Consider the following 13,506-nt stretch of genomic DNA (forward strand, 5'->3'; position numbering starts at 1 on the left):
TGCAGCGAAGGCGAGCTGTCTGGAAGTTTCCACCCCTCCTTGCTGAGCAACTACTAAAAATGTAAGTAAAAGAGGGCCAGGGGTGGGAGGGGGGAGGCCGGCGGGTGCAGGGAGGGTTGCTGGCGCACGTGGGGCCCGGCGGGTGCCTTACCTCCCTTGGGCTGGGCCAGCTGGTGGCCCAGCCGGTGGTCGGCCTGCCGCTTGCAAACTACCCCTCGGCAGGCGCAGGGGGTGGCACCACGCATGCACGGTGCTCCCGGGCAGGGAAAGTCCTCGACTTACAACCGGTTGGGTAGTCCTCGACTTACAACCGGTTGGTTAGTCCTCAACTTATGAACGGTTGGGTAGTCCTCAACTTTTGACCGGTTGGGGGTCGCGGCATTAAAAAGATTGAGAACCACTGCTCTAGTAGAAGGGGGGGGAGAGAAAGGCTACAATTTAAAAAGGCTCCAAAGTAGGTGCTGAGGTGATCTGAGGCCTCTCAATGGCTAATAGGTTATAAAACAACCAGCTCTCCCTTCCCCGGTTTAAGCTGAATTTTTTTTTCCTATTGTTAAGAGTTCTCTACATGAGTGATACTGATTCTGCCATCATTTTCTGCAACTAGTGAAATTGAGTTAATCATTGCCAACAATAAATAAAAGCTCCAGGTCACAGGGCTGCATGCCAGTCAGCAAATAAGTACAGTGACCTGTCCCTTGACTCGAAAGGTGGCTGAGGCCCACATTCTGCCTTCCCCACTCCACACCACACCAAGGGGAAAATTGGGAACTGTTTCTCCCATTGACAGCAATGCTTGGTGGGAGAGGCAAGGGAGCTAAGGAAGAGCACTTTAGTGAGGCCAGAGGAAAAACTCTGTGTACCTCTACCCCCTCCTAATCTGGAGGAAAGGCACTTTGTGCATCCCCGTCTTCCTTTCTCAGGCATGAAAGGTGAGTGTGTGCAAATATTCATGCTAAATTATCTGTGTTAAGAAGTCAAACCAACGTATGCAGGATGCTAGCTCTCATCGGTTCCATAATTCAGCCATATGCTGAGCCATAATGTTACTATGGGAAACAAAAAGCCTCAGTATGCTTCCTGAGGTTCAAATCATAGTTGTTTGGGGGACCATAATTCTACATTTCCTGACTCTGGAGTACATTTATTTTTCAAGCAGCACATGGCTTTACATTCTGTTTGTGTAAAAAACGGGCCACTGATGCTTTGAATTCTGAAGACAATTCTTTCCAGTTTGCTGATTTTTCTGCAGTGTCTCTAGAAAGTTTGCAACTGCACAGAAAATAATCTGATAAAGACATCGCCTGGCTTTTCTTAATACCGGTAGCACATGTTGGAAATATTCATTCAGCAGCAGCCCCTGTTATAAGAAGTACTCCTGCACATACGCAGAGTGGTAAAAGAATACAGATTACAGAACGCTGATAAAAAAAGAAAATGTTCATGATTTGCTGTTTTAAATATATAGACAGCCCACTGTACGGGCATTTATTATATTTGAAATTTAAAAAGTAAGCTTTTCTAGAAATATATAAGATAGGAAAGCCTCGGTTTTATTTAAATTTCATCTTGGAGAGAGAGAGAGAGAGAGAGAGAGAAAGACAGGAAGTTCCCTTGAACTCTTAAATACAGAGACTCACTCTGTATCTGACTAACAACAGGCTCAGTGACAGCCTGTGAAGACCTCTTTCCTTTATCTTGTGCTACACAGTGATCAAAAAGGCTCATGGGTGCAAAGAGATTGCATAAAGAGATGCCATCTGCAATACCACACTGATTTCTGAAACGTGTCTGGAAAGATAGAAGCTTTCAGCATGAGGCAATGTTAAAAAAACTGTTGGATATTTTGATCCAGTGAACTAACATTTCCTTTATCTCTTTGTTGCCCTCTAATGGTTATCTGATTTGTGCAGCTCATAGTCTTCGAATAATTGGAATTATAGGTAATTTTAAAAGAGCAGCTAGAGCTGACCACTGTAAGTTATATTCTCCTAATTTATAGCTGAATATGATAAGCAATCATATTTTGGCTTCATAAAAATCGACTTGGGCCTCACATGGCGGTGTTATGGGGAAAATAGGAGGTGGAAGAAGTAATAGGCATGTTTGCCATCTTGAGTGATTTAGAAAAATAATGGAAGCAGATATTTTACACACATACACACACACACACACACACACACACACAGAGAGAGAGAGAGAGAGAGAGAAGTGTGAACTCAGACAACTTTGTGGTAAAATTAAGGTTTAATGTACTAGGATGGCAAAACCATGGTTAGTTTGGATGTGCATTTTGTGTAAGCATCCTCAAGCCCGCTGGTTTTCAATCTGTGGTCCGCAGACCACTGGGTGGGCATGATGTCATCACAGAGGATCCACAAAGGCTTGAAGATGTTATGATATAAATCTTGAGTGATGTCTTAGTGGCCGTGGACATATAAGGGGTCCATGGTTAAGAAAAGGTTGAGAACCACTGGTCTAGCCTGTTAATGGAAGAGGGAGTCCACTAACCCTCACTCAGATTCTGAGTTTATATCAAAACTAACATCAAATTAAGGCCTAATTCTGACTGAAATGATGACTGATGTAGCAGAAGACAAATAAAAGTTTTTCATTTTTCTTGAAGAATTGGGCCATGTTTATTGAACTAAGAAGGACGTTTTCCTTACTGATCAGCCTACAGACGAAAGAATAATTTCCAGTGAAGTATTTTCTAAATCGAGTTTGTCTGCGAACTTTGTTTTATGTTTTAGGTGTACCCGAGTCTATTTTTTTTAATACTGTTGTTGTTGTTGTTGTTGTTGTTGTTATTATTATTATTATTATTATTATATGCTAAGCCACAATAATATGCACAATGCCCCCTCCCCAAGCAATCAGGGAAGCCAGATTTGCTTAACAACCTTCATGATTCATGTAATAACTGCAGTCATTTGCTTAATAACCAAGCAAAAAAAGGTCATCACATTGTGTGTGATTCACTTAACAACTGTCTTGCTTAGCAACAGAAATTCTGGTTCTAATAGTGGCTGTAAGTCGAGGAGCACCTGTAAAAAAGTTTGAGCACCCTTTCATGTTATACTATTTCAGGTTTGGCTCCAGACTCCTCTGTTTTCGGAATCTGTATTTTCTTTGGTATTATCTATCAATTTTCCCACTGGAAGGAATTCTTGCCTCATTCCATTTTCTGGCTCCTAAGCTTGAGGCAGCCATTATTCCCCCACCCCCAAATTTCAGCATCTTGTTCCTGCAACTTGTCTCTTCTTTATCTCCCCCACTTCCCAAACAATCCAGAAACTATATTGCAATATACAACCACATCAGAGTTCCTGGAAGAAGCATTGCTTTCTTCCAAAGCTGCTGATGTGCTAGCATTTTGCTTTTACAACTCAACTGTGGCTTTTAAATCAATGGTGGCATGGCAGCCAAAACTTTGGAAGATTTCAGTGCTTTCGTTTGTAATTAATCTTCCCTTGCATAGGTTTTTCCATCATAGGAATTGCTCAGATTTTTTGTTTTTTGCAAACTTCTAGGCAAACATATCCCTAAGCTTAAACTGAAAATATGGGGTGGGGGACACACATGGTACGTCGTGCTGATCACGCCGCTGCAAGCGCCATCGGTGTGACAAGCCTTGTGACCTCCTGCTGTGAGTGGCACAATTGGTGCGATGAGCCTTGTGGCCTCCTGCTGTGACTGGTGGCAGCAGTGTGATGCGCCACATGTCATGCCACCACAAGAAGAACTCGGGCAGCAGCGTGACAAATGTCGGTGTGTGGGAGCCCTGGCTGCAGAAGCCCTAAGGTAAGTGTGTGTGAGGTGTGTGGGGCAGCTCCACACTCCTGCCCTAGCTTGATTTTTTACGTGTGTGCCTTGCCGCAAAACTAGGGCTTATTTTTGGAGTAGGGCTTATATTAGGTGCATGCGTAAAAATCAAGCTAGGGCTTATTTTCAGGATAGGTCTTATTTTTGGGGAAACATGGTATGCATTGTGCCTAGAAGAGGGAACAGGTAGATTAATTTCCTTTTCAGGCAATACATGGCCTTTTAAATTATGGTAGAAAATGACTTGCATCACTTTGTTTTAATGGGTTTGAAATTAATTCCTTTTTGGCAAGATCTGGGCACCAAATGATTATTGTATTCCCACTCACCTCCACAAAATGACAGAGAAGCTTTCTTTAATTGTGGATGGAGTTTTTGCTTTTTAGGCAGGTATATGCACTAGTTTTATAGAATTTGAGATTTCACTAACACGTTTTGTAAATCTCTTCATACTTTGGAAGATGCAGAGAGGTCAAATTAGTTGTCAGAATGTGCCAACATGTAAAAAACATAAGAGGTAGCTCTCCCTATGAGATAAATGGACTTCCTGAATGTTGAAAATGTGGGGTATATAAAATAACACACCGTGTGTCTGTTCTCCCTGCTATCTACCCTCAACCACTGAAGATATTCAGCTATGTCTATATTTGTTTTTTCTATTCATTACAAGAACCTATGATAATAACAGCATGTTGTTAACAAAAAAGGATATATTATGTTTGTATGTGTGTAATGTTTTGCTGTGTTTTGTTTTGTTGGTCTAAAATAAAAATTAAAAAAAACAAAACAAAACAAAAAACAAAAAAAATTAAAAAAAACAGCATGCATTTTATTTGCCTGTAAAAATATATATTTCATCTAACATTGCATAGAAATAACACAGATGCTGCTCAAATCTTTTCTTTGATGATGGCCTTATAGGAAATAGCATTCCCTAACAGGGAGCTTTTATGGAACTGTTTAACATAGCATGTCTTCAGGAATTTTGGAAATAATGGTAAATATATTTTAGAATTTACTCCATCCATACAAATGTCTCAACTGGCATCAGACCTGAATACATAAGTACAGGTAATCCTCAATTTACAACAGTTCATTTAGTGACCGTTCAAAGTTATGTCACTGAAAAAAGTTATTTACATATACAACTGTTCGGCATTCCCATGGTCATATGATCAAAATTCAGACACTTGGCAACTGACTCATATTTATGATGTTGCAGTGTCCGGGGGTCGTGATCACCTTTTATGACCATCTGACAAGCAAAATTAATGGGGAAAACCAGATTAACTTAACAACTAGGTTAAATTAGCAACCATAGTGATTCACTTAACAACTGTGGTAAGAAAAATTGTAAAATGGGGCAAAACTCACTTAACAAATGTCTCACTTAGCAACAGAAAATTTGGGTTCAGTTGTCGTAAGTCAAGGACTCCCTGTATTCCAGAACTTTTGTCTTTATATCTTCATTATGGCAAGCCTCAGATTCTCGCATCTAAGATCATTAAATAGGGATCAGTGTTCTTCTTCATACTGATATCGTCCTTTGCACCCCTCCTTGTGGAATTGAGAAAGATTACATCAGCTACTTTCATCTATAAAATTCAGAAATCTTAATTGGTTTGTAAAGGTGAAGAAGATCGGTTTGCTCATGCAGAAAGTTCATTTTGCTGAGTTAATTACTGAAAGCCAGATGTCACATCATACCTAGGCAATTTTGGGAATCAATGGGAATTCTGGATATTTGAAACTGTTGCATGCACAGTTGTGTTGTGGCAAGTGCAGAATTATATTATCTCAATTGTGGTTTATCTGAGGTTCTAAGCTTGCATACCCTCTTAGGAGTTAATACTCAAATTTTATCATGTAGTACAGGAAGGTTGGCAGTTCAAGACCCAATAGTACCGCATGACGGGGGGAGCTCCCATTCTTGTCCCAGCTGTTACCAACCTAGCAGTTTAAAAGCATGCAAATAGATAACTTTGGTGGGAAGGTAACCGCAATTTGTACATGTCGGTGTACAGTAGTGGCCAAAATTGTGGAAACCTTTTGGGAAAAGTGTACAGTAGAAATGCCACCTTTGGTTAAGTTTCCACCAATTTTTCTTCTAATTTCTTTATAACTATAGCCTTGCTCACTTAATAATACTATTTTACATCACTTTCTGGGCAACCAGTCAACTCTTTGCACCATTACTTTAATTTTATTACATTTTACAATCTCACTAAATGAAATAATACAAAAAAACTCCAACCAACTTGACAGCGATCACATAACACAGAGACAAATGTCCTCCTCTCAGCTTCAATACATGACATCAATAACTGAATCCTACTGTGATCTGATTGGCTCATTGCCAAAACAAGATGACACCTGATTGGCTCTCTAAACACTCTTGCTCATTGGCTACAATCAGAGGAAGGAAAGCTACCTGATATCAACCTAAGCAAGTTGTGCTTCCTTTTTTTGGTTATTTCTGGCTATAACTTTTCATAGAATACAGTACAGATAATTGAACAAACTATGTTGCATTACATTCTTGATTAAATTATCTTTCCATTGATATATAATTTTATGGTACTACTCCAAAAACAAGGGGTGTTATTAGCTATCAAACCTCAAAAATACACTTTTCCCAAAAGGTTTCCACAATTTTGGTCACTACCGTATAGCCACATGACAGCCACATGACCATGGAAGCATCTTCGGACAACACTGGCTGTCTCCACTAAGAAACAGAGATGAGCAACTGCCCCTTAGAGTTGGACACAACTGGCCAGAGGAAGCATTTACCCTTTTTTAACCAATTATCTAATCTTTTCTTAATTATCCGAATGGCCTTTGTTTTCCAATAGCTGTTGCAATTTTGAGATGCACAAAGTTATTTTGGCGGAGTCTGAAAAGAACAAATTCTAGTACAGAACTAGAAAATGGGCTGAACATAGTTTCAAATTAAACTTTAATTCTGCATAACTTTCTGATTCACAGAATTTTACAAGAGCAGATGCCATGACTTCATTTTATAACGGTCATGCATTTTTTCACTTTTCCCCCTTCCTTATAAAAAATAAGGGGGAAAAAATGGAATAAACTTCATTTTTGAAGGGGAAAAAAATCTATTTGGGGCAGATTGCGATTATCTACACTTTCTAAAATATGCAGGATCATTTACCCATTTTCTATTAAAAATACAATTACAACAATAAAAACTTACACAAACTTAAAAGGAAAAGAAAAAAAGAAGATGCAGAGAAGCAAAAATAGAAAGAATAGAAAAAAATAAGAATATAGTATTATAAAGAAAACTAAAACAAATATATAAAGAAATTACTTTCCCTTTCATCAGAATAAGTATAAACAATTTTACTACATTATTACCATCTCTTAAAATCCAGCAAATGATATTTTCTTACCATATCCCATCCCTTATCTCTAACAAATCCATAAAGCTTAGTTATCTCAGGAAAAGTCCATTAAGGGTTACCAGAGATAACAACATATATGTATTTTAAACATTAATTAATTATCTAATATATATTCCTTTAAAAAAACTTTAATAAGAAATATATTAAACATATGGTAGACATATTGCAGACTACAGGGCTCTTCCTTAACTCTTTCTGATATGCACATGTGATCACCTAATAATAATAATAATAATAATAATAATAATAACGGGATAATTAGACCAATAGTTCATCTGACTTAACATTGCAGTGCCTGGAGACAGCAGAATAGACGAGAAAGAACTGGAGAAGATAATAAAATACAAAGACCTACAAATAGAAATAGAAAAATTGTGGCAAAAGCAAGCAAGAGTAGTACCAATGGTAATAGGCGCCTTTGGTGCAATCCCAAAACAACTGGAGCACCACTTGAATACCATTGGCATTGACAAATTTGCTATTAGTCAATTCCAAAAGGCAGCCTTACTAGGAACTGCTTCCATCCTGCGACAATATCTGTAATACCATCAAACATCCACATCTGCCTATCCCAGGTCCTGGGTAAGGACTCGATAGGTAGACAAAATGCCAAATCCAGTCTGAACATCTGGCTGACTGTGCGATGATCCATAATAATAATGGGATAATTAGACCAATAGTTCATCTGACTCAACGTTTTCTATTGACTGAATTCAATTTCTCTACCATTTAGGCCAGGGGTCTTCAAATTTGGCCCTTTTATGACTTGTGGACTTCAACTCCCACAATTCCTCAGCCAGCATGCCTGGCTGAGGAATTGTGGGAGTTGAAGTCCACAAGTCATAAAAAGACCAAATTTGAAGACCCGTGGTTTAGGCTATAGTTGAATTTGGGACTTTTTGTAAAGAAAACAGGCCCTCCTTTACCAAGAATTTGTAATTCCTATTTTTATAAGAAGTGACACCATAGTCCAATCACACCTTAAATATTCAGAGGAAAATAGACTAGATTTTTCTTCATCGTATGCTTGAGTTTCCTCCTTGCATTCTGGCTGGCAGCAGTGAACTCTCTGAAGTAGACTGAATAAATCCTAAATGCAAATATTTGATACGAGAGCATCAGCTTTTAGTCAGCTCTTCACTACTGCTAAAATTCAATTAGGAGGAAAACTATCGCGTAAACTCCAGCAGCTGAGGTAGGATAATATAAAACCAAGCAATGCTATATTTCAAGGAAAAGATTTCAAGTCTTTTGAGGGTCATAATCGACTCCCAGATCTTAGCTACATTTACTTAGTTTGTGGAGATGAATCTTCTGGCTGTCTTACATTCTCAGCTGGAGGCAAAGCATCCAGATTCCAGAAGTGCATCTACAAATGAACATCAAGGGTTTTCAAGGAGGATGTGTGGATTCTTGAAACAAGCACCCTGTCCTGTGAAAAGAGGCAAACTGCATCTGTCAAAATCAAGTTAGATTCGATTTGAAGACATCTGGCCCATGCCTAGGCAACTTGCTCCCTGCAACTGGATTGCAGTTCTGAGGACGATTATGAGAATTATCATTCGAAACATATATGGAGGGCATCTGCTTGCTTATCCCTGTTCAGGCCTATTAAGCTGAAGTAATTAAAATACACATTTCTTCCTTCTTTCATAATACCATTCAGAAAGAGAGTTTAGAGGTAAAGCAAATGGCATTTGTGATTTTGCAGTCAACAGGAGTGAAAAAGCATAGAAAATGGAGACCTAGGACCACCAGCTCATTTCAGGCTAGGTTAGACAGCTGTAACCAAGCTGAGGTTGCGATAGTGGTGAATACCTGTAGCTCGGGTGTAGGATGAGGCTGGGGGTTCGTTCTCCGAGCTTCCAAATGTTTCATTACCAGGCTAGGTAACATTTTCAGTGGAATTAAAGGAATGTCAGTGTTGGTGTTTTTCTGCTTATAAGGGCTTCATGTGGTCAGTAGGTCTTGTGATGGGAGGGTCACATCAGATGATGGTCTTGTAATGGGTCTAGTGATGGGTCTTATAATGGGTCAGATGTGGGTCACATCAGGTGAGGGTGTTGTGACGGGTCTTGTAATGGGAGGTCACGTTAAGTGAGGGTTATTGGGAGGTGAAGTGCTGGTTGGGTGGTTGCATGGGTTGGTTGACGGTCCGGTGCTGTCGCTGGTTGGTTTTGTAGTTGATTTGAATTGTCAGGGGTTCGTAGGTTGTAGGTCGATGTGTCTGTTGATGGAATTGCTTGTGGAGTGCCAGACTTCAATCTAGCTGAGGTTGTTTGAAGGTTTCCATGCCAGCTAAGCAAGGACATCAGTGTGTGATATTCAAAGATTATGTCAGCATACAAAAACTGTCTTATGAATCTTTTCCCTTTAATTTAGTAATCTGTGCAAGATATGTAGCATTTCTTTCAACAATGCTTAAGATAAGGCATTTGAGTAACCATATCTGCCTATAGCAAAATGTTACTTAGGGGAGACTCCATCTTTAAAAATGTTCCATTTCACCCCACTGTATCCTCCCCGTGAGGCACCCCTTCCCTTTGTCCATCTCCAGAATATTCTTTTTCAATATTCAACATTTGAATATGCTCAATCTTCGCTGAGTTGTTTTTGTATTCTCTCCTCTCTTCTTCCTTTTCCTTCCAATGGAGAAAAAAAAGGGGCTTCTGCCTCAGTTAGAAACTAAACATGCAAGTTGTTAAATGAGGTTAGTAGAGTATGTGAATTAATGAAGCGTTCTGACATTTCTGTATATCTCACCTGTGCTTAAAGAGGTAAAATGGCTAGGATCATTGAATTATTTTAAATATTTCCTAGCTGTCTTTCAAGACCATGGGCTTCCCAACATGACATATACTTATGGCTAAACTCACAAAGCATCTATTCCAGATCTTATGTAACCGTTTTTCATTCAGTAAATTACAATTTGTTCGATACATAATGTACTGCATTGTAAACTCTGATTAATTTAACTACAGGTAATCCTTGACTTACAACCATTTCTGCAGAAATTGTTTGAAGTTACAGTGGTACTGATAAGACTGATTTATCACTGGTTCTCACACTTATGACCATGACAGCATTCCCAGGATAATCAGTAATGATCAAAATTCGGGCACTTGGTAACTGGCATGTATTTATAATGGTTGCAGTGTCCAAGGTTCATGTGATTGCCATTTGTGGACTTTCCAGTTAATGGGGGAAATTGGATTCGCTTAACAAATGCAGAATTCCCTTAACAAGAGTTTTTCTGAACAGACTAAAAAAGATTGTAAAATTCGACATGACTCACTTCACCGCTTTACTTAGCAATAGAAAGTCTGGTCCCAATTGTAATGGTAAGTCGAGGGCCAAGAGTGCCATAACACAATATATTTTGTTAAAACCCAGAAAAGTACACAGTGTATGACTCCAGCCTATTTCTTCACTTCCTCAAGTTCATTCTGTTGCCATTTAGATTGCCCTGCAAGAAGAGTTTCCTGTTTGCTGTTGCTTTGGATTTCTAATGTGGTTGTGTTATACTGAATTGTGCTGATGTCAGGATAATGTGTTCTTGCAAATGTGTGAAATCATGTAACTTTCCCCAATGCTGCTTGTAGTTCTAGTTTTTTGGAAGTCAATGATTGGGATAAAGGACCTGGTAAAAGTTCACCTCCCTTTATCTGAGAACAATTATACAACTGCAGGAAAATAACAACAGAGAAAAGTGCAATCCTGAATCTTTCATTATATATTTTATTTATGCCCTTCTGCGTCCCAGTCAATAACATATCTTTGAATATAAATCAAATTTATTTCTATAATAACCATTGTTGGAAGTAACCATGGCATTTGATTCCAATTTTTTTTCTTGTAGCTTTAAATAAATCAGAAAGAGAACATTCCAAGCAGCTTCTTCACTCTTAAAATTATTTGAATATTATATTGCACTATTTTGTTGATACAGAAGATGAAGGCATCAAGGATATGTGAGAAAGAACCACAGACTAAGTCGTACACCATCTTAGTTGTGGCAGTTTAGATAAAATATTTGATTCTCCTGGATTTTGCAAGTTTTGAATTTTTTTTCAGCATAAATCTGAATCAGTCACAACTATTCTATCTATATATTGTGAGAGTTGTTGTCTTATTGGAGAACATCAGGAATAATGAGCCAAAGTAGGCTGAACATTCTTTGCTATGGGCTTGTACAGATAGTCCTTGAATTACTTAATAATGTTCGAAGTTATGATGGATTGAAAAAAGTTACTTACAACTGAACCTTAAATTGTGACTGTGCAACACGTCCACAGTCATGTAACTACAATTTGGGCCCTTGGCAATTAGCTCACATTGCGGTGTCCCATGGTCCTATGATTGCATTTTGCAACATTTTCAGTCATCATCTGGAAAAAAAAATCCATTAGTTAAACTGGATTCAGAGTTACAACTACATTATTTGCTTAAAGACCATGTGATTCCCTTAACTGCAATGACTTCTTAATGACCATCATAGAAACAGTTGTAAAATTGAGTCCGGTCACTTGCTGACTTGATTTACAACTGCAACAACTTACAATCAAAATTCTAGGCTTAAATGTGATTATAAGTCAAGGACTATCCATATAGCTTCTTTTTTACATTCTTAATGAATGTATCCTCTATACCAGGGGGTGTGCAACGTTGATATCTTTAAGACCTGTGGACTTCAGTTCCCAGAATTCCTCAGCCAGCTATGCTAGGCTGGCTGAGGAATTCTGGGAGCCCTTGACAACTTTAAGACTTGTGGACTTCAGGTCCCAGAATTCCTTAGCCAGCATTGCTAGGCTGGCTGAGCTGAAGTCCCCAAGTCTTAAAGTTGTCAAAATTGCAGACCTCTGTTCTATACCAACATGTGCATTATTCTAGGATGAAGAACCAGATGCCAGAAGATATTGTCAGGCATTAAGTATTCAACTGGGTATAGTTTAAAAATAATTATGATGCCTTTTACAAGGTGCAAAGGACATACCAGCAGCATGACTTCTCTGTTGTAAAACTGGACCTATATTGTCAAGACATAAAAAGCTGACTTTTATTCAAATATTTCCAGAAGTATGATACGATGAAATAGTGGATTTGGTACATATTAAGCATTTGTGTATAATGACATCATTTTGTGCAAGCACTGTGGATTCTTCCCAATACATTTCCTTAGTTTTAAGGTGAACTACTACACTGCATTTTTCAGCAAGTTTCTAGAACTACTGTCCCTGCTGTATTAAAAAAAAAAGTTTAATAAACAGAGAAGATGTTGGTTTTTCTGAGCAGGGAAGATATCTGCCTGCCAAGGAAGATCTGTGAGTCTATTTAGGAGTTGATGGTTTTTGGAAAAGGTTCTGGATTATGTTGATGGATGGAGCACAATCAATATACTGTACGTACAGTACAGAGTTGTCAAGTCCTTTGAGATTTCAAGGTTGTCCCATTTGATGCAGATGGTGCCACCACTAAAAAGAAATTAAGATCTTTATATTTAGCATACAGAACATTTAACTAACAACACCCCTCCTTTTAAATATTATGAATTGAAGAAAAATTACAAAATGCTAGTATACCAGAAGAAACAGAAAGCAGAGAGGGACTCCTGATCATCATTAAATGCTTTTTATACAAAGACTCTAAAACCTTCTGAAATTTAATTTCCTGGTATTTCGGTGCTCCCTCGGTCCTAGATTGTTGTATACCATCTAAGACTTGGGAAAAATATTTCAAATACATTTTTATGGAACAGGGACAGCTTACTCTAAATATAGCAAACCACATCAGATCAAAGTTACTTACTCTTCCATAGTGAGAACCAATGTCAGAGGAAGAGATTGCTGACCTTATTTCAAAAGTAGAATCTGGTAAGGCTTATAACCAGAGTAATATAACTATTGAACTCCTTAAACAAAATCTAGATTGGTGGGGTCCTTTATTAGCAGCCCTATGTATTGTAATAGATCATTTTGATTTAACCTGTTCAAGCTGGAATAGGGCCATAATAGTTCCCTATATAAAAAGGGAGAAACAGAAGACCCTGTCAATTATAAGCCAATTAATTTGTTACCATTCCTGGGGAAACTTTATGCTAGACATTTAAATAAAAAAATAATCTCTTATCTTGAGGAACATTTTATTTTAACAAATGCTTGGGTTTTAGAAGGCAGATGAACAATTGGTCAGTGTTTTACATTAGGTTACCTGAAAGGCAGATTATTTGCTGCTTTAATAGATTTTAAGGCTGCTTTTG

The 13,506-nt window shown here is 38.3% G+C and overlaps 1 protein-coding gene across 1 annotated transcript in view; it reads left to right on the forward strand.

Annotated features, from left to right (window-relative positions):
• The first annotated feature begins 779 nt into the window (after positions 1 to 779).
• Positions 780 to 13,506, forward strand: part of F13A1 (coagulation factor XIII A chain) — a 122,500-nt gene continuing 109,773 nt past the window's right edge. The window contains exon 1 of the mRNA XM_039350681.1: positions 780 to 932. The gene's annotated coding sequence lies outside the window, so the exon portion shown is untranslated. The remainder of the gene's footprint in view (positions 933 to 13,506) is intronic.

Source organism: Crotalus tigris, unplaced genomic scaffold, assembly GCF_016545835.1.
Source record: "Crotalus tigris isolate CLP2741 ecotype Arizona unplaced genomic scaffold, ASM1654583v1 scf7180000017567.3851432, whole genome shotgun sequence".
NCBI classification, from domain to species: Eukaryota; Metazoa; Chordata; class Lepidosauria; order Squamata; family Viperidae; genus Crotalus; species Crotalus tigris.